The sequence below is a fragment of the Oncorhynchus kisutch genome, linkage group LG30 (genome assembly GCF_002021735.2).
Source record: "Oncorhynchus kisutch isolate 150728-3 linkage group LG30, Okis_V2, whole genome shotgun sequence".
NCBI classification, from domain to species: Eukaryota; Metazoa; Chordata; class Actinopteri; order Salmoniformes; family Salmonidae; genus Oncorhynchus; species Oncorhynchus kisutch.
The window spans coordinates 29,026,606-29,049,467 of record NC_034203.2 but is presented as its reverse complement, the minus strand read 5'-3'; positions in this window follow the sequence as shown (position 1 = coordinate 29,049,467).

Sequence of the window (22,862 nt, the reverse complement as noted above, 5' to 3'; positions counted from 1 at the left end):
CAATGTGACCCGCTCCCAAGGACTGTGACCTCTCGTTCTAGCCGATGTGAGTAAGACATTTAAGTGTGTTAACCCTCGCAAGGCTGCCAGCCCAAATGGCATCCCTAGCCGCGTCCTCAGAGCATGTGCAGACCAGCTGGCTGGAGTGTTTACGGACATATTCAATCTCTCCCTAGCCCAGTCTGCTATCCCCTAATGCTTCAAGATCTCCACCATTGTTCCTGTACCCAAGAAAGAAAAGTTAAATGAACTAAATTACTATAGCCGCGTAGCACTCACTTCTGTCATCATGAAGTGCTTTGAGCAGCTAGTTAGGGATCACCTCTACCTTACCTGACACCCTAGACCCACTTCAATTTGCTTACCGCACCAATAGATCCACAAACGATGCAATCGCCATGCACACTGCCCTATCCCATCTGGACAAGAGGAATACCTATGTAAGAATGCTGTTAATTGACTATAGCTCAGCCTTCAACACCATAGTACCCTCCAAGCTCATCATCAAGCTCGGGGCCCTGGGTCTGAATTCTGCCCTGTGCAACTGGGTCCTGGACTTCCTGATGGGCCGCCCCCAGGTGATAAAGGTAGGAAACAACACCCCCACTACACTGATCCTAAAAACAGGGGCCCCACAAGGGTGCGTACTCAGCCCCCTCCTGTACTCCCTGCGCAATTGAGAGCATCCTGTCGGGCTGTATCACCGCCTGCTTCGGTAACTGCACCGCCTGCTTCGGTAACTGCACCGCCCTCAACTGCAGGCCTCTCCAGAGGGTGGTGCGGTCTGCCCAACGGATCACAGGGGGCACACTGCCTGCCCTCCAGGACACCTACAGCACCTGATCCTCATGGACATCAACCACCCGAGCCACGGCCTGTTCACCCAGCTATCATCCAGAAGGCGAGGTCAGTACAAGTGCATCAAAGCTGGGGACGAAAGACTGAAAAACAGCTTCTATCTCAAGGCCATCAGACTGTTAAATAGCCATCACAAAATCCGAAAAACTTCAAAGATCTTCATTGTAAAGGATTTATGCTTGTTCAATGAACCATAAACAATTAATGAAGTAGGAACGGTTATGAAAACTCAGGATGCATTTCTACTGACTCTGAAAAACACCAAAAGGAAGATGCCCTGGGTCCCTGCTCATCTGCGTGAACGTGCCTTAGGCATTCTGCAAGGAGCGATGAGGACTGCAGATGTGGCCAGGGCATTAAATTGCCATGTCCGTACTGTGTGACACCTAAAACAGTGCTACAGGGAGACAGGTAGGACAGCTCATCGTCCTTGCAGTGGCAGACCAACACCCTCACAGGATCGCTGTATCAACACCCTCACAGGATCGCTGTATCAACACCCGCACAGGATTGGTACATCCGAAACATCACACCTGCGGGACAGGTACAGGATGGCAACAACAACTGCCCGAGTTACACCAGGAACGCCCAATGAACCTCCAGCATGACAATACCACCAAACATGCTGCTCGTTCTGTGCGTGATTTCCTGCAAGACAGGAATGTCAGTGTTCTGCCATGGCCAGCGAAGAGTCCAGATCTCAATCCCATTGAGCACATCTGGGACCTGTTGGATCGGAGGGTGAGGGCTAGGGCCATTCCCCCCAGAAATGTCTGGGAACTTGCAGGTGCCTTGGTGGAAGAGTGGGGTAACATCTCACAGCAAGAACTGGCAAATCTGGTGCAGTCCATGAGGAGGAGATGCACTGCAATACTTAATGCAGCTGGTGGTCACACCAGATACTGACTGTTACTTTTGATTTTGACTCCCCCTTTGTTCAGGGTCACATTATTCCATTTATGTTAGTCACATGTCTGTGGAACTTGTTCAGTTTATGTCTCTTGTTGAATCTTGTTATGTTCATACAAATATTTACACATGTTAAGTTTGCTGAAAATAAATGCAGTTGACAGTGACCTTTCTTTTTTTGCAGAGTTTACGTAGACATGGAATCACTGGCCACTTTAATAATGAAACACTAGTCACTTTAATAATGTTTACATACTGCTTTACTCATTTCATATGTATATACTGTATTCTATTCTACTGTATTTTAGTCAATGCCACTCTGACATTGCTCAACCAAATTTATATATATTTCTTATTTCCATTATTTTATTTTAGATTTGTGTGTATTGTTGTGAATTGTTAGATATTATTACACTGTTGGAGCTAGGAACACAAGCATTTCGCTACACCCGCAATAACATCTGCTAAATATGTGTGTGACCAATAACATTTGATTTGATTTGATGTGCCTAATTTGTTGAAGCCTGCCATTTCATTTAATGTAGGCTACCTGTGGATTTTGTGAGAAAGCACAGCCTCTCCACTCGTCCAACTGGTCAATATTTCATGCATCCCTGATGCAAATAACATGTGGAAGTCCGGTGGGGGGAAGACTGTTATAGTCCTTGTTTTTCAATACTTAGCCCAGATTCTTCTACACTGTAGGTCCATTCACGTCCTCTGAAGAGGGCATTGTACAACTATTGAGTGATGAAGTCAATAGGAAGTGTGTATCCCATATGTCCTTCAACTTTCACATATGATATGCGTTTCTTTCCTGGTTGGATATCTATGGGGATTAATCGTTTTTATTCGGACTCGTCTCTGTTAGAACATTTAGAGCATCCAACCCCTCAGAGAACATGATGAATAATGGAGAAATAGAAGGAATTTCCTCTCAGAATAAAATGTTGCTAACCCTGCATCTCTCCTGGCAAGTGCACCAATTCCCCCGATGCAATCGCGAGATCATCAGCTCTGCCAAGAGTATAAGGCTTCTACACAGATCTATGTTTATCCAATCCCCCTAGAAACACTGCTATGGGATCTCCAGGGCTTTTCACACTCCCTAAGTATGTAAGCCAATGAAAGAAACACATTCTCCATTATTATTTATATGTATGTATTTGTTTTTGATGATATTTCTCCTGAAGGAATATTTTTTTTTTAAAGTGAAAAACAGTCCCAGACCATAATTCCTCCTCCGCCAAACTTTACAGTTGGCACTATGCATTGGGTTGGGGTAGGTAGCACTCCCCTGGCATCCGATAAACCCAGATTGGTCCGCTAGACTGGCAGATGGTAAAGCGTTATTCATCACTCCAAAGAACGTGTTTCCACTGCTCCAGAGTCCAATGGCGGCGAGCTTTACACCACTCCAGCCGACCTTTGGCACTGCACATTTTAATCTTAGGCTTGTATGCGGCTGTTTGGCCATGGAAACCCATTTCATGAAGCTCCCATTGAACAGTTATTGTGCTGACATTGCTTCCAGAGGCAGTTTGGAACTCGGTAGAGAATGTTGCAACCGATGACAGAAGATTTTTATGTGCCACGCACTTCAGCACTCTGCGTCCTGTTCTGTGAGCTCTTATGGCCTGCTACTTCTCGGCTATGCCGTTTTTGCTCCTAGACGATTCCACTTCAATAACAGCACTTACAGTTGACCAGGCAGCTCTAGCAAGGCAGAAATTTGACGAACTGATTTGTTGGAAAGGTGGCATAATATGATTGTGCCACGTTGAAAGCCACTGAGCTCTTCAGTAAGGCCATTTTACTGCCAATGCTTCTCTATGGACATTGCATGGCTGTGTGCTCGGTTTTATACACCTGTCAGAAACGGGTGTGGCTGAAATAACACACCACACCACGGGGCCGGGCGTGGGCACGCCTTACCATGGAGCTGGACGTGTGCACACCACACCCGTGAAGTGCACACCCACTATGTATTAAATAGTTTTTTACGTCATCAATTTACACACAATCCCCCATAATGACAAAACAAAAACTGTATTTTTCAATGTTTGCAAATGTATAAAAATTACAAAAATGAAACATCACATTCACATAAGTATTGAGACCCTTTACTTAGTACTTTGTTGAAGCACTTTTGCAGCGATTATAGCCTTGAGTCTTCTTAGGTATGAAGCTATAAACTTGGCACACCTGTATTTGTTTTTCTTTCTCCCATTCTTCTCTGCAGATCCTTTCAAGCTCTGTCAGGTTGGATGGAGAGCTTCGCTGCACAGCTATTTTCAGGTCTCTCCAGAGATGTTCGATTGGCTTCAAGTCCGGGCTCTGGCTGGGCCACTCAATAACATTCGGAGACTTGTCCCAAAGCCATTCCTGCATTGTCTTGGTTGTGTGCTTAGGGTTGTTGTCCTGTTGTAAGGTAAACCTTCAACCCAGTCTGAGGACCTGAGTGCTCTGGTCTCTCTGTACTTTGCTCCGTTCATCTTTGCCTCAATTCTGACTAGTCTCCCAGCCCCTGCCGCTGAAAAACAACCCCACACCAAGATGCTGCCAACACCATGCTTCACCATAGGGATGGTGCCAGGTTCCCTCTAGACGGGATGCTTGGCATTCAGTCCAAAGAGTTTAATCTTGGTTTCATCAGACCAGAGAATCTTGTTTCTCATGGTCTGAGACGCTTTAGGTCCATTTTGGCAAACTCCAAGTGGGCTGTCATGTGAAACAAGATTTTTGCTCTGGCTTGGATTTTGCTCTGAAATGCACTGTCAACTGTGGGACCTTATATAGACAGGTGTGTGCCTTTGCAAATCATGTGCAATCAATTGAATTCACCACAGGTGGACTCCATTCAAGTTGTAGAAACATCTCAAGGATGATCAATGGAATCAGGATGCATCTGAGCTCAATATCGAGTCTCATAGCAAAGGGTTATGTAAATAAGGTATTTCTGTTTTTATTTTTTATACATTTGCAAACATTTCTAAAAACCTGTTTTGACTTTGTCATTATGGGGAATTGCATGTAGATTGATGAGGACAATTTGTAATTTAATACATTTTTAGAATAAGACTGCACCGTAACAAAATTAGGAAAAAGTCAAGGGGTCTGAATACTTTCCGAATGCACTGTATATAGTGTATGACTAGTAAGGATAAAATCTGCCCATCATTAATCATACATATGTGTTTACTAACTATTGATTCTCATTCTCATTGGTGTCAAATGCATTGAGTGATATGAGTTGGTAGTTGCTCCAAATTGTTGATCGTTCACCACTTTGCTCAGACACCTAACTGACTCGAAGATTCCACTACTATCACATAGCAGACCAGCATTTGAGCTCAAACAAAGTTTTCATTGTCTTCACAGCAAATACCTTAGCACAACTCACAACCAGATGCGAACAGGTGTAGGATATTACTTTGAGCCGGCAACAGGAAATGTAAATTATTATGTGAATTATAATGAATGGACATTTTTTGTGGAGGTTGATACATTTCTCATTAGGGCAAATCTAGTCCATACCTTGTTGCCATACCTCCAAAATCTCATCGTTGTCACGGCTCCCTTGGGGATCTGGAGAATTTTGTATTGCAAAAACAGTTTGAATGGCCCTCCTGGCTCCCAGCGGCAAGATTTTGATTGAATTTCAAGAACCTTCCCCCCACACGCCCGTAGAAGGGATGCTGTGTGTTATATGCATCACTGTTGTCCGTCCGGGTAGTTGTTGACTATGCTACTTGTGGCCGACAGCCTGCAATTTATATGTTCTAAACCGCTCTGGAGACAAACACTTTTTTCATTGTCTCCATTCGTCCACATGGCTGCTGGTTGCACTTTGCTTCCCCCCAAAATATTGTGAAGATTGCCCATTATTTTGTTTTTGTAAGGACCCAAACAATGGAGGCAGTGGCAGAACCTATTCAAGTAAGTAAATACATTTTTAAAATGTAAAAACGATTATCTATTATTAGCTAGCTAGCTAGCTAGCTACATTAGGCCACTTTATAGGCTAACTCAATTGAGCTGCTAGCTAGATATCTAGCTAACTTTACACACTGTTTAGTTAAGTGAATTAAATGTCATCAGCTAATGTTCTATTAGCTAGCTATCTTGATGTAATCATTGTAAATGATTGCAATATAATATTCAGTGCTGTCTAATTTGAGTATAATGAAGCCTTTTTCTTTATGATGTTTTCTGTCCTCTGATAATCAAAGCTGTGAAAGCCTGTTTGCAGATGAAGAGAGAGGCCCCAAGAGCCTAAGGGTATATCCTATATGCCATGGGTTATATGGATAGGCCTACCTATGGGTGCTTAACTGCAGTTGTTAGGTCAGCTAGCTAATGTTACGTGTATCTGTGTAGTAATATTATTCATATCTCAGAGCCATTTGCTTTGCTAGTTGTAGCCTAATGTTAGCTAGTTAGCAGATTCATGCAGGGTAGTAACGTCATGAGTTGGAATTATGGTTCATTGTTTACCTAGCTAGCTAGCTGCATTTCTTAACAAAAGACTCCACTATGTAAGTAACCATTTTAATAGAACGTCACTGCGACAACTGTTGATAGACATAGCTGGTATATTAGCTCTGGCTATCTACTCCCGTCTGAGTGTGCCAGAACATAGAATAACTGACAAATTTACAAACGCTCAACACCCGATGATTATGGCCAGTGTCTGTAAACGTTGGCAAAAAAATGTAAATTGTTGTCAGCAGCACAGTTGCAGTCACCAATGCTCTGAATAACATAAAAACAGCCTAATCAGCTCTTCTAGGGTGAGTAAAATTGTCAGTGAGCTGTTCTCTCATTTTTGTCTGGAAGTAGCTAGCAAGCTAGGCAATGTTAACCAGTTAACTTGGGTGATTGACTGCTGTTGTTCAAAAAAATCAAATGTTATTTGTCACATGCGCCGAATACAACAGTGAAATGCTTATTTACAAGCCCTTAAACAACAATGCAGTTTTCAGAAAAATAAGTGTTAAGAAAGTATTTACTAAACAAGCTGAAATAAAAGCAACAATAAAATAACAGTAGCAAGGCTACATACAGGTACAGAGTTAATGTGCGGGGACACAGGTTAGTCGAGGTATTTGAGGTCAAATAGGTATAGGCAAAGTGACAAAGAAATAGATCATCAACAGAGCAGCAGCATAAAAATGGGGGTGTGGGGGGTTGGGGGTCAATCCAAATAGTCTGGGTAGCCATTTGATTAGCTGTTCAGGGATCTTATGGCTTGTGGGTAGAAGCTTTTAAGAAGCCTTTTGGACCTAGATTTGGTGCTCTGGTACCGCTTGCCGTGTAGTAGCAGAGAGAACAGTCTATGACTAGGGTGGCTGGAGTCTTAGCAATATTTAGGGCCTTCCTCTGATACCGCCTGGTATAGAGGTCCTGTATGGCAGGAAGCTGGGCCGTATGAACTACTCTCTGTAGTGCCTTGCGGTCGGAGGCTGAGCAGTTGCCATACCAGGCGGTGATGCAACCAGATGCTTTCGGTGGTGCAGCTGTAGAAACTTTTCTGCCCTCCTTTTCCTGTAGCCCCCAATCATCTCCTTTGTCTTGATCACGTTGAGGGAGATGTTGTTATCCTGGCACCACACTCCTCCCTATAGACTGTCTCATCGTTGTCGGTGATCAGGCCTACCACTGTTGTGTCGTTGGCAAACTTAATGATGATGTTGGAGTCGTGCTTGGCCATGCAGTCATGGGTGAACAGGGAATACAGGAGGGGATTTAGCACGCACCCCTGAGAGGCCCCCGTGTTGAGGATCAGTGTGGCAGATGTACTGTTACCTACCCTTACCACCTGGGAGTCCAGGATCAGGGAGAGAGTCCAGGATCCAGTTGCAGAGGGAGGTGTTTAGTCCCAAGGTCCTTAGCTTAGTGATGAGCTTTGTGGGCGCTATGGTGTTGAATGCTGAGCTGTAGTTAATGAACACCATTCTGACATAGGTGTTCCTTTTGTCCAGGTGGGAAAGAGCCGTGTGGAGTGCAAATGAGATTGCGTCATCTGTGGATCTATTTGGGCGTTATGCGAATTGGAGTGGGTCTATAGTTTCTGGGATAATGGTGTTGATGTGAGCCATGACCAGCCTTTCAAAGCACTTCATGGCATCAGACGTGAGTGCTACGGGTCGGTAGTCATTTAGGCAGGTTACCTTGGTGTTCTCAAGCACAGGGACTATGGTGGTTTGCTTGAAACATGTTGGTATTATAGACTAGGTCAAGGACAGGTTGAAAATGTCAGTGAAGACAATTGCCAGTTGTCCAGCGCATGCTCAGAGTACACGTCATGGTAATCTGCCCTGTGGCCTTGTGATTGTTGACCTGTTTAAAGGTCTTACTCACATTGGCTGCGGAGAGCGTGATCACACAGTCGTCAAGAACAGCTGGTGCTTTCATGCATCCTTCAGTGTTGCTTGCTTCGAAGCGAGCATATCATTAATTTAGCTAATCTTTTAAGCTTGTGTCACTGGGTAGCTCGCGGCTGTGCTACACTTTGTGGTCCGTAACAGTTTGCAAGCCCTGCCACATCCGACGAGCATCGGAGACGGTGTAGTACGATTCAATCTTAGTCCTGTATTAACACTTTGCCTGTTTGAGGATGATGTCATCGATGAACTTATTGATGAAGCCAGTGACTGATGTGGTGTACTCCTCATTGCCATCGGAAGAATCCCGTAACATATTCCAGTCTGTGCTTGCAAAACAGTCCTGTAGCTTAGCATCTGCGTCATCTGACCACTTCTGTATTGAGTGAGTCACTGGTACTTCCTGCTTTAGTTTTTGCTTGTAAGCAGGAATCAGGAGGATAGAGTTATGGTCACATTTGCCAAATGGAGGGTAAGAGAGCTTTGTACACATCTCTGTGTATGGAGTAAAAGTGGTCTCGAGTTTTTTTCCCCTCTGGTTGCACATGTAACATGATGGTAGAAATGAGGTCAAGCAGATTTAACCCTTGTGTCGCCTTAACATTCTGTATACTCCACTTGTCCTAAGGGTAAAAAAATGACCCGCCTTCACTAAATCCCTAAAATAAAGCAGCTTAATTAAATTTCAAACCCCAAACCTATTTTACATGAAGAAGCAACCTGTCATTCATCACAAACTTTGTGAATATCTGGGGTTTCCCTCTTAACAATGCAGAAAGACTGCATTTAATGAGTGAACACCACTTGTTTTTATTACAACACACCTGTCATAATTGTTTTATTTACTAAAGTAGAGATGTATTATTATTATTATTATTATTACCAAAGGTACTGCATAGGTATAAACATATTTTGTGTTGCAAGACATAGCACTTGTATAGCCTAAGAAAGTAGCAGAAACCTACAGAAAGTAGTTTTGAATGCATTTTATTGAAGGGAAACAATAACAGTCTTTAACTTTTTGTCAACATAGTGATATGCTCAAGGTGTATGAACAACAACAATAAATAAGAATAAAATAAGATAATAGATACAAAACAAAAATGTAAAGAACATAAATCAATCAACTCTAACTAGCACATGTAGGACAATAATCAAGTGTGTGTACATGGACTTTGCAGATGTATTTCTTACATGTGCAGGACATAGTATTTGTTTAACGGTCCTTCTTTTGGGGGCAGAAATGGCAACTCCTCCTCTTACCTACCCCAGCTGCAGCATCAGGTGGATCAGGACAAGATTTAGCCCCCTGAACAGCTTTCACAAGCTCTGCAGAGGCTGCTGTGCGGGGGAGGCGCTCCCTTCTTTGAATGTGTGGGGTTACAAGTGCCTTTCCCAGCTGCTCCAAGGACACCATCCTCTTGTTCCCCTTATCAAGCATCCAGGTAGGGTTGATCAATGATGTTATGAAAGATGACCAGGGGCCAGCGGGCAGTCATCCTCCTGCAACTGTAAGTTCCAATCACCTTGTCCAGGTTGTCCATGCCTCCTTTGTTGTGGTTGTAATCCAGGATTCCTGTCCTCACGATCACTGATCTCAGCCGTTTTGTGCAGTGTGCTCAGGAGGACCACGTTCTTGTTCCTTTTTGGAAGGTAAGAAACTAGAGTGGTGGTGGGGGTGAAGGCAAACTTTGATGAAAAGGCCTCTCTCCCCGTTGTTGGGAGGAATGCAGGGGGGAGCTCAGGCTTGTTCTTTCTAACTGTGCCAACCATGGTGATCTTCCTCTTCAGGAGCTGCTGGCTGAGTTCATAAAAGGTGAAGAAATTGTCACACGTTGGATTGTGTCCCCTCGGTCCATCTGTCACATCAAGCACAACCCGCATCCCCTGGTTCTTCTCCGGGCCTCTACCAGTTGGCTTCCCTCTGTTGTCGTGCATCTTCCAAGCATAGCTGGATTGTGCGTCACATGCCACCCATATCTTGATATCATACTTTGCTGGCTTGCTGGGCACATACTGCCGGAAAGGACAGCAACCTTTTTTCAAAAGAGATTTCTATCAGTAATTAGTATCAGTGTCACAGAAAACAATCACAAAAATCAATGATATTATAGCAATACATAATACAACTAACAGTGTAAATCCCTTACATTACAGATATGAAAATATAAATGTACCTCTGAATGGAACCAGTTGCTCATTCAACGTTACTTCAGGCCCAGGGTTGTAGAGGTATGGCAGGCGCTCCACCCACTTCTCCCAGAATCTCTCTTATGGCCGCCAGTTTGTACCTCACACGTCTTGCAGGTCTTGACTCATGGTTGTCAAATCGTAGCATTCTTGAGAAAGTGTGAAAGACTTTCAGTGGCATCGTGGCACGGAAAATCTCCCTTCCACTCTCTGCATCCCAGAGACTACACGTAGCCTCGCCTTGGGACCTATGCACACCCGCTAAGATTAACAGCCCTATGTAGGCACGCAGGTCAAAATCACCAATCCTTTTCCAGTTGTCCCCCTATTTACAGAAACTCTCCAAACTTTTCATCTGCAGGATGATTTTTTCGATGGCTGTTGTGATGACCATGTAGAATGTTGAGTCGATGTCCTGGGCATGAGCAACTGCATGTCTTGTGGGCCCTGAGTCATCCTTGTGACATTTTGTGCTGCCATCCTGCCTTGGTTGTCATATGATGACAAAGACCATGTTATTTTGCTGTTCTTGTCTCTCTTTCAGCTTGGGGGTGTACTTCTTCATCTGAAGACCAGACCCCCAGCCTCTCCATAAACACCCTCAAAACTCTGGACGTGAACTGGGGACCCCGATCAGAGACAATGTCCTCATCGGCACCCCGTAGTGCCGGAAGACATGGGTAAACAGAGCCTCCGCAGTCCGCAGTGCCGTAGGGAGACCGGGCAACGGGATGAGACGGCAGGACTTAGAAAACCGATCCACAACGACCAGGATCGCGGTATGTCCCTGGGATAGGGGAAGGTCGGTGAGGAAGTCCACCGACAAGTGTGACCACGGCCGTTGTGGAACGGGGAGGGGCTGTAACTTCCCTCTAGGCAGGTGTCGAGGGGCCTTTCTCTGAGCGCACACCAAACCGGGCAAAGTACATGGCCCATCTAGCCTGACGCAGATTCCTTCTCCTCGCTGCCCGGATATACTCGAGATTACGATGGTCAGTCCAGATGAGAAAAGGGTGCTTAGCCCCCTCAAGCCAATGTCTCCACACCTTCAGAGCCTCGACTATAGCTAACAACATCATAGTTTTGCTCCGCCGGACCAAGCTTCTTCGGGAAAAAAAGCACAAGGGCGGAGCTTTGGTGGCGCACCCGAGCACTGGCTCAGCACGTCCCCGACCCCAGCCTCGGACGCGTCCACCTCCACTATGAACGCTAAAGAGGGGTCCGGATACGCCAACACTGGCGCATTGGTGAACAGCTCCTTCAGACGACTGAAAGCTCTGCCCCCCTCTGCTGACCAGTGCAAGCGCGCCAGTCCTCCCTTGAGCAGTGAGGTAATGGGAGCAGCCACCTGACCAAAACCGCGGATAAACCTCCGGTAGTAATTGGCAAACCCTAAAAACCGCTGCACCTCTTTTACCATGGTCGGAATCGGCCAATTACGCATGGGTGTAACGCGGTCACACTCCATCACCACCCCGGAGGTGGAAATGCGATAACCCAGGAAGGAAACGGCTTGTTTGGAGAACACACATTTCTCAGCCTTGACATACAGGTCATGCTCCAGCAGTCGCCCAAGTACCTTACGCATCAGAGACACATGTGCGGCGCGTGTGGCAGAATAGATCAAGATGTCATCGACTCCCTGCCCGTGCAGGTCTCGGAGAATTTCGTCTACGGAAGATTGGAAGATGGCTGGAGCATTTCTCAACCCATATGGCATGACGAGGTACTCATAATGGCCAGATGTAGTGCTAAATGCGGTTTTCCACTCATCTCCTCCCCGGATACGCACCAGGTTATACGTACTCCTCGGGTCCAGTTTTGTGAAGAAACGCACCCCGTGAAATGATTCCACCGCCACTGTGATTGAATTTCGACCTCTATAATCAATGCACGGACGCAGACCTCCCTCCTTCTTCTTCACAAAAAAGAAGCTAGAGGAGATGGGTGACGTGGAGGGCCGAATGTACCCCTGCCCCAGAGATTCAGTGACATATGTCTCCATAGCCACTGTCTCCTCCTGGGACAATAGGTACACGTGACTCCTGGGAAGTGCAGCGTTCTCCAGGGGGTTTATCGCGCAGTCCCCTCGACGATGGGGTGGTAATTGGGTCACCTTCTTCTTACAGAAGGCGAAAGCCAAATCGGCATATTCAGAGGGAAAGCGTATGGTGGAAACCTGGTCTGGACTCTCCACCGTAGTCGCACCTACGGAAACTCCTATACACCTGCCTGAATACTCCTCTGACCACCCTCGATGAGCCGCCTGTCTCCCTGAAATCACCGGGTTGTGATGAGCTAGCCACGGAATCCCCAGCACCACTGGAAACGCAGGTGAATCAATAAGGAATAGACTAATCCGTTCCTTATGACCCCCCTGCGTTACCATGTCCAGTGGCACCGTGGCCTCCCTGACCAGCCCTGACCATAATGGTCAGTTATCTAAGGAGTGCACGGGGAAAGGTTGGTCTAACAACACCAGGGGAATCCCTAGCCTTAGGGCGAGCCCATGATCCATAAAGTTCCAAGCTGCGCCTGAATCGACTATCATCGCCTTATGCTGTAGAGAGGGAGAAAACCCAGGGAAAGAGGTTAGCACAAACATATGGCCGACAGGAAGCTCTGGGACTCACCTGGGGTGAACGATTAGAGCTCCGCCTGCCCTCCCGACTCCCAGACGAGCTCCTCCAGCACTGGTAGGCCGTGTGTCCTCACCTACCACAACTGGTGCAGGAGGAAACTCCTCCTCCGGTCCCTCTCGATGCAGCCCCCCTAACTCCATGGGGATGAGAGCAGGAGGGCCTGGGGGTGGAATCAACAGGGCCCGTTCCGGACGCCCGCGGGTAGCCAGTAGGTTTTCCAGACGAATGGACATGTCTATCAGTTCATCCAATGAGAGAGTAGTATCCCGACACGCTAGCTCCCTGCGGACGTCCTCCCTGAGGCTACAACGGAAGTGGTTCATCAAAGCCCTGTCGTTCCACCCCACTCCCGCGGCCAAGGTCCGGAACTCCAGGGCAAAGTCCTGCGCGCTCCTCGTCTCCTGTCACAAGGGGAACAGCCGTTCACCCGTCGCTCCGCTCTCCAGTGGATGATCGAACACAGCCCGGAATCGGCGGGTGAACTCGGGATAGTGATCCCTCGCCGAGTCTGGGCCATTCCACACTGCATATGCCCACTCCAGGGCTCGCCCCGTCAGACAGGAGACAAGGACGCTCACGCTCTCCTCCCCTGAGGGAGTCGGACGGACGGTAGCTAGGTATAATTCCAGTTGGAGGAGGAACCCCTGACAACCAGCCGCCCTCCCATCATTCTCCCTGGAGATCGCCAGACGCAGGGCCCCAGAGCCGGATGCTGAAGCAGGGGTAGGTGGTGCTGATGGAGGGGGCGCTGGAGATGAGGTGGGAAGGCCGCTCCTCTCCCATCGGTCCATCCTCTCCATCATCTGATCCATGGCGGACCCAAGCCAGTGAAGAACGGTGGTGTGATGGAGGACCCTCTCCTCCATCGATGGGAGAGGAGGTGTGGCTGCTCCTGCTGATTCCACATATTGTAAGTGCGGGATTCTGTCACGGCTGGCTAGGTGTGTAGCGAGGAATCAGGTGCAGAGAGCAGAGAGGTCCAGGGGATAAGTGCACTTTAATACGGCACCAAAATGAAATGCCCAACACGCAGTGCGCAAACACTGACCAACCCAAAACAACGGGTAACAAGGTCCAGAGCACTAACAACACCAACCATACAACGTGAACATCAAAATAATCCCGCACAACAAAGGGGGAAAAAATCAAACACACACAAAATAGGAACAGGTGTAACAAATGAGACAAAACTAACCGAAAAACTAACCGAAAACTTCGGCAGGAGTCGTGACAACCACCCCATAGCACTCACTTCCGTCATCATGAAGTGCTTTGAGAGACTAGTCAAGGACCATATCACCTCCATGCTACCTGACACCCTAGACCCACTCCAATTTGCTTACCGCCCAATAGGTCCACAGACGACACAATCGCAACCACACTGCACACTGCCCTAACCCATCTGGACAAGAGGATTACCTATGTGAGAATGCTGTTCATCGACTACAGCTCAGCATTTAACACCATAGTACCCTCCAAACTCATCATCAAGAGACCCTGGGTCTCGACCCCGCCCTGTGCAACTGGGTACTGGACTTCCTGATGGGCCGCCCCCAGGTGGTGAGGTTAGGTAACAACATCAGTGTCTCCTGACCCCTCCTGTCTCAGCCTCCAGTATTTATGCTGCAGTAGTTTATGTGTCGGGGGGCTGGGGTCAGTTTGTTATATCTGGAGTACTTCTCCTGTCCTATTCGGTGTCCTGTGTGAATCTAAGTGTGCGTTCTCTAATTCTCTCCTTCTCTCTTTCTTTCTCTCTCTCGGAGGACCTGAGCCCTAGGACCATGCCCCAGGACTACCTGACATGATGACTCCTTGCTGTCCCCAGTCCACCTGGCCATGCTGCTGTTCCAGTTTCAACTTCCACCTGACTGTGCTGCTGCTCCAGTTTCAACTGTTCTGCCTTATTATTATTCGACCATGCTGGTCATTTATGAACATTTGAACATCTTGGCCATGTTCTGTTATAATCTCCACCCGGCACAGCCAGAAGAGGACTGGCCACCCCACATAGCCTGGTTCCTCTCTAGGTTTCTTCCTAGGTTTTGGCCTTTCTAGGGAGTTTTTCCTAGCTACCGTGCTTCTACACCTGCATTGCTTGCTGTTTGGGGTTTTAGGCTGGGTTTCTGTACAGCACTTTGAGATATCAGCTGATGTACGAAGGGCTATATAAATACATTTGATTTGATTTGATTTGATTTGATCTCCATCCCGCTGATTCTCAACACTGGTGCCCCAAGGGTGCATTCTGAGCCCTCTCTTGTACTCCCTGTTCCCCCACGACTGCATGGCTATGCACGCCTCCAACTCAATCATTAGTAGTGGACAGTAGTGGAGAGGGTAGTATGTTTTAAGTTCCTCTGCGTACTTATATATACTTATTTTCCACCATAATTTGCAAATAAATTCATAAAAAATCCTACAATGTGATTTTCTGGATTTTCTGGATTTTTTTTCTCATTTTGTCTGTCATAGTTGAAGTGTACCTATGATGAAAATTACAGGCCTCTCTCATCTTTTTAAGTGGGAGAACTTGCACAATTGGTGGCTGACTAAATACTTTTTTGCCCCACTGTAAGTAGCTTACCAGGTTAGCTGACTTTTTTTCAACACAAATCTAATGTTGGCTAGCTACTTGTCCTTCATGCTAGCGTTTACAGCCATTTCATCCCTTCAGAAATGGCATAATAAAAAATATTGATACGGACAGCTTTGTAGACCTTTTCTCCCATCTTGCTGCAGCTTTACCTTATTTCATTCTTAAATGTTTTTTAATGTTAAATGTTTTTTTGTCACCAGTGCTTGATTTGTTGACATGTTTAGTCCTCACCCACTGTTTCTCCTAACGCACAAACCTTTTGAGCTCCACCAAGCAAGGCATTTGATTGTTTTAATGTGTTGCAAGGTGTCACTGATTCACATTGGGTTCCGACCCCTCTTCCCCAGACTTCCCATTTTAGGGAAGCCTGGTTCCCGACGGGGATAGGTCAAATCAAGTCTGACATTTTAAAGTGGAAATGTACTTTTACACCTTGAATACCCTACAAAATTGCATGTCCTGCTTTGCAGGGAAATTCCCACCAACAAAAGAGTGATCAAATTAAGATACTACATCTGTATTTTCCCTCCACCTGGTGCCTTTTATTTTGCTCCTGTTTTGAGAAATGCTGAGCTCACATGTTTTTCCAGGCAAGAGGGACAAGTGGGAACCTTGACAGGTACTTAACAACAATCAAAAACAGTTGTAAACAGGGGACGTTATTGGGCAGGGTGCAGGAAGTGAGCGAGCGAGCTAAGGCACATACAGTACTGCCGAGCCTACAGACCCCTCCTATCACACTTTCCAGACAGGAACTGACTTTTTCCCAAAGAGCTAAAAAAGACGAATAAAAAAATCTAAATGTATAAATCTGTGCGTTACATAGACCTGTATGAGCTAAGGTGTTTTTACAGGGTAGGGCATTGCCCGTTTCGTCCTGAGCTTGTCCTTGGACAACAAATATTTTGCCTTGATACTGTATGAATGGTTGAAGCATTCGGATGAAAGGTCTGAAATCACATGCACTGTTGAGCTTTTGCGTAACTGGTGTTTGATAAACACTCTCTGCATCTCTCATATAATTGTTACATTTCTGTCACTGGCCAGTCTTGACAGTCTCTTCTAGGTTGCATTCTAGTTCACCAAACAGCAGTAACTCACTTAGTAGTAGCTAAGTGGTAGCAACTTCTCTGGCCCGCACCTCCTGGGCCTCAACACTGCATTCAATTACAAAGAAATTAACTACACCACAATCAACACTCCTTATCAAAACCTCTACGAATACAGTGCCTTCAGAAAGGATTCATACCCTTTGACTTATTCAACATTTTGTGGTGTTACAGCCTGAATTCAAAATGATTACATATATTTCTTTCTCACCCATCTACACACAATACCCCATAATGATTTTTTTTTTTTACAAATTTAATCTGAATAATCCTTTCACATTTTTGCAAGTAGTGAAAGATTTATTGTGCAAAAAAGATTCACAGCTCCCTGAACAACTGCTGGTTGACTCACAGGTAACTGAGAGAACCACTAGAGCTAAACGTCTGATGGCACCAGCGCCCATATCGCCTATATCAACCATATCCGTGGACATACCGGTATGTCAGATTAGCTCAATTAGCTCAATTGCCAATTTCACAGCCTCTGAGTATTACAGAAACACAATACTTTGAATGAATAACAGATAGATGTTCATAACAAGTGGCTATGGATGAAATTGATAAACATATCTGTTAAAAATATGAAAAACATACAAAAACGTCTAATCATTCTCAATTTGGGGTCATAAATGACCCCTGTTGGCACTTTTAGGGTTAAAGATTTTATGTAATTTTCAGCATTTCAAGGGTTATCTTATAGCCTTATTCACTAAGCTTGACGGCCTCAGACCTATCCTATTGTGTGCCTCAGCAGACCAGAAGGATGAGAATGAGAGAGAGTAAGGGGGGGGGGGTATTTGAGGCGTGTATTAGATAATGTTTTACTATTTTTTAGTTGGTCTGTGCTCTAGCTGCACCCACTTCCTCTATGGTAACAGCTGTCAAAACCTTGCTGGATTACAGCACACCACAGAGCTACGGCTCATATTAGAGCCTGGTACTGGGCAGGAAGTAAGGAGGGGTCCGGGCCGAGCAGGGAATATTCAGGACACACTGTTCCTCAGGGCAAGGCGAGTAGGACCCTGGGGAGTTATATCTAAGACCAGGTCCCTGCTGCTTGTAACTGTAGTGTCTGGTTGATTCAACTACACGTGTTGAGGATACCACAGGGCTTTTCTAGTGATGTTTTAGGTATTAGAACAGATACACTCCCTGTAATTGGGTTTTGTTTTTCACAATCTGATGGGAGGTTATTTTTCACAGACTCAGATTCAGGGACTCAAGTCTCATTCTTTTGGATGAAGTCAGGGCTTCCAGGCTTGTGCGCATGGAGCAATGAGAAGCTTCGCCTCGTGAAGGTTGTTGAGAAACAAAATTCTTTACACATCTGGTAGGGGAATTGGGCTTGTTGAAATAATAGGAGTTCAACAAGGAGATTGTATCAGTTTTGGCAAACATGTCCTGTTCTGTGTAAACCAAAACAGACTGAAATGTTTGTAGTAATATTTCATATTAATGAGTTAGAAAATAATTGTGCTTGACTTTCTGGTAAATGGACACCATGACAGATTGAAATGTTTACTGTACAATGACAGAAGACAATCGTAGGGCTTTATAATAATTTTAAAATGCTACCCTTGGGCATCGGGGGAAGACATTTGAAATGTCATAGCAAATAGTGGGTTAGTCTCCATGCTGTACAGGATATGGTAATCCAACAGGAGTGGGTATCAGATTCTAATAAACACTTATCTCGGCATGACTTAACTCAGTTCGTAGACATGACCTTCCTTGTGTGTGACATCACTCCACAACACGGGATGTGTTGTGGTGGGTACCTCTCCCTCTCTGTAGCTTCACTACTCTCAGCACCTCATCTTTATTATTTTGCACGAGGGTTTACCCCCTTTGTAGAAAAATGCATTGAAAGTTAAGCAGGAGCGTTACTTTATTCACCGCAAACAGTGATCAGAGTTTTACACACCTACTGTATTTCAGTACCACTACATCACTGATTGATCCCCGTTTAACATGCATCTTTAACCTCATCCAAGAATCTTCTGAAATACCGAAGTTGTGGAAGTCAGCATTTGTCCTACCTCTTTGTCCTACCTCTTTAGAAAGGAGGTGATCCTACTCTACTGAATAACGGCCCATATGTCTATTCTGGCAAAGGTATTGGAGTCCCTAGTCATAAGCAGCTTAAGGTGTACCTCCAGGAAAACAATATTTTGAGTGGTATTTCAAATCAAATCGAATCAAATGGTATTGGTCACATACTCATGGTTAGCAGATGTTAATGCCAGTGTAGCGAAATGCTTGTGCCTCTAGTTCCGACCGTGCAGTAATATCTAACAAGTAATCTAACAATTTCACAACAACTACCTTATACACACAAGTGTAAAGGAATGAATAAGAATATGTACATATAAATATATCAATGAGCGAGGGCCGTGCGGCATAAGCAAGATGCAGTAGATGGTATAGAGTACAGTATATACATATGAGATGAGTAATGTAGGGTATGTAAACATTATATAAAGTGGCATTGTTTAAAGTGACTAGTGATACATTTTTTTCATACAATTTCCATTATTAAAGTGGCTAGAGTTGAGTCAGTATGTTGGCAGCAGCCATTCAATGTTAGTGATGGCTGTTTAACAGTCTGATGGCCTTGAGATAGAAGCTGTTTTTTAGTCTCTCGTTCCCAGCTTTGATGCATCTGTACTGACCTCGCCTTCTGAATTATAGTGGGGGGAACAGGCAGAAGCGGTGGTTGTTGTTGTCCCTGATGATCTTTTTGGCCTTTCTGTGACATCGGGTGCTGTAGGTGTAAATAGAGGGCAGGTAGTTTGCGCCCGGTGATGCGTTGTGCAGACCTCACTACCCTCTGGAGAGCCTTACAGTTGTGGGCGGAGCAGTTACGACAGCCCTACAGGATGCTCTCGATTGTGCATCTGTAAAAGTTTGTGAGTGTCTTCGGTGACAAGCCACATTTTTTCAGCCTCCTGAGGTTGAAGAGGCGCTGTTGCACCTTCTTCACCACGCTGTCTGTGTTGGTGGCCATTTCAGTTTGTCCATGATTGTCACGCCCTGACCGTAGATTGCTTTGTATGTTTCTATTTTAGTTTGGTCAGGGTGTGATTTGGGTGGACATTCTATGTTTGTATGTCTAGGTTTTTGTATTTCTATGTTTCGGCCGTGTATGGTTCTCAATCAGGGACAGCTGTCTTTCGTTGTCTCTGATTGGGAACCTGTGTTGCCATCTTAGTGTTATTCACCTTGCAGGACTGTTTCAGTTTTTCTTGTTTTGATTATTCAGTGTTAGTGCAATTATTAAAGATGAACATGTTCCCTGCTGCATTTTGGTCCGATGATTCCTCTTCTTCCGATGCAAGCCGTTACAGAACTACCCACCACAAAAGGTCCAAGCAGCGGGGTAACAGGGAGCAGAAAGTGTTGGACTCATGGACATGGGAGGAGATATTGGATGGTAAGGGACCCTGGGCACAGGCTGGGCAATATCGCCGCCCCAAAGAAGAACTGGAGGCAGCTAAAGCTGAGCGGCGGCGATAGGAGGTAAGGCAGCGCAACAGGCAAGATAGGCAGCCCCCCCCCAAAAAATGGGGGGGGGCACACGGGGAGATTGGTGGAGTCAGGCAGAGACCTGAGCGAACTCCCTGTGCTTACCGGAAGCAGCGTGGTACTGGTCAGGCACCGTGTTATGCGATGAAGTGCGTCTCCGGTGCGCAGGTTCGGTCCAGGGTATCCTGCGCCGGCTCTGCGTACTGTGTCTCTGGGGCGTTGGGAGGGTTCAGTACGCCCTATGCCTGCGCTCCGCTCATGCAGGGCGAATGGGGGCATTGAGCCTAAGGGAGAGCTGCGTTTGGTATGCACCAGATCTCCAGTGCTCCCCCACAGCCCAGTTTGACCTGTGCCGGCACTCTGGAGGGGCCGGGCTAAAGTGGTCATCCAGCCTGAAGGAGTGGTGCCAAGGCTGCGCACCAGAGCTCCAGTGCTCCCCCACAGCCCGGTTCATCCGGTGCCTCCTCCACGCACCAAGCCTCCTGTAGGTAAATCCAAGATGGCGTAGCAGTGAAGACGTGTTTGTTTTGTCCTCTCGTGTACTTTTGTATTTTTTCATATTTTTTTGTATATATATTTCAATTTATTTTCAATCTCTTCTCGATTCTTTTATTCGATTATACCTTCCGGTAACCTGCCTCACCCAATGTGATACGGAATCGCTATTATTTTCAATTTTAGAACACATTCAAGAATCTCCAGAAGCTAACCAGCTATTTAGCTACAAGCTATTTAGTCATTGTTAGCCACTGCTAGCGGCTTTTACCTTCTGCACAGATACCAGCCCTGTTTTTAGCCTGGATAATACTCGCCTGTCTACCAATATCGCTTGTCTACCAATATCGGACTGTCTCTCCACAACATCGCCGGTTACTAAAGCACCTTATACCACCCACCACTGCAACCTGTATGCTCTAGTCGCAGCCCTTCAGTCCGGAGGCGCCAAAGTCGCAGCCCTTCAGTCCGGAGGCACCAGAGTTGCAGCCCCTCAGTCCGCATTCGAGATGCTCGGGCATTCGATATGCTGATAGAATTTAGGGAGCCTTGTTTTCAGATTAGCTTTGTTAAAATCCCCAGCTACAATAAATGCAGCCTCAGGATATGTGTTTTTTAGTTTACATAGAGTCCAATGAAGTTCTTTCAGGGTCGTCAAGGTGTCTGCTTGGGGGGATATACACGGCTGTGATTATAATCGAAGAGAATTATCTTGGTAGATAATGCAGTCGGCATTTGATTGTAAGGAGTTCTAGGTCAGGTGAACAAAAGGACTTGAGTTCCTGTATGTTGTTATGATCACACCATGACTTGTTAATCATAAGGTATACACCCTCTTCTTCTTCTTACCAGAGAGATGTTTGTTTCTCTCGGTGCGATGCGTGAAGAAACCGGGTGGCTGTACCGACTCTGATAACTTATCCCGAGTGAGTCATGTTTCCGTGGAACAGAGAATGTTACAATCTCAGATGTCTCTCTGGAAGGCAACCCTTGCTCGAATATCGTCTACCTTGTTGTCAAGAGACTGGATATTGGCGAGTAGTTTACTCGGGAGCGGTGAGCGATGTGCCCGTCTATGGAGGCTGACCAGTTGACCGCTCTGACTGCCCCTTCTGCGGCGCCGTTGTTTTGGGTTGCCTACTGGGATCCGATCCATTGTCCTGGGTGGTGATCCAAACAGAGGAGAGTGGTATTCCTGGTCGCAATGTTGATGTTGCTCTTATATCCAATAGTTCTTTCCGGCTGTATGTAATAAGACTTAAGATTTCCTGGGGTAACAGTGTAAGAAATACTACATTAAAAAAAATAAAAAATACATGCAAAGTTTTCTAAGAACGTGAAGCGAGGCGACCATCTCTGTCGGCGCCGACATAGATGTAATCATGTCTGAAGGTTTTTTTTTGAATGATACCCACTGGGCAAAAACTGCTTGAATCAACGTTGTTTCCAAGTCATTTCAACCCCCCAAAAAATTGTGATAAAGTTGAATCAACATGAAAAACTACACTGAACAAAAAATATGAACTCAACATATGAAGTGCTGGTCCAATGCTTCATGAGCTGAAATAAAAGATCCCAGAAATGTTACATACTCACAAAAAAACATTTATTTCAAATATTTTGCATAAATTTGTTTATATCCCTCTTAGTGTGCATTTTATCCTTTGTCAAGATAATCAATCCACCTGAGAGATGTGGTATTTCAAGGAGCTGATTAAACAGCATGATCATTACACAGGTGCACCTTATGCTAGGGACAATAAAGGGCCACTCTAATGCACAATGCCACATGTTTGAGGTTTGAGACAGCGTGCAATTGGCATGCTGACTGCAGGAATGTCCACCAGAGCTTCTTTACCTGAGGGATCTGTTTGTAATAAAGCCCTTTTGTTGGGAAAAAAAATCATTCTGATTGGCTGGGCCTAGCTCTCCAGTGGGTGGGCCTGGCTCCCTGCCCAGTCAAATCCATAGATTAGGGCCTAATAAATGTAAGGGATTTCTTATTGGTTTCACATAACTTTGAACCTAAGTCCAATGACAGGGTGACATTTTTGGGTTGATTTTTCATTGAATTCATGTTAGTTGACAACTCAACCAAGTATAAATAAAACCTAGCCATCGAACTGAAGTCTGTGCCCAGTGGGGTATTCAC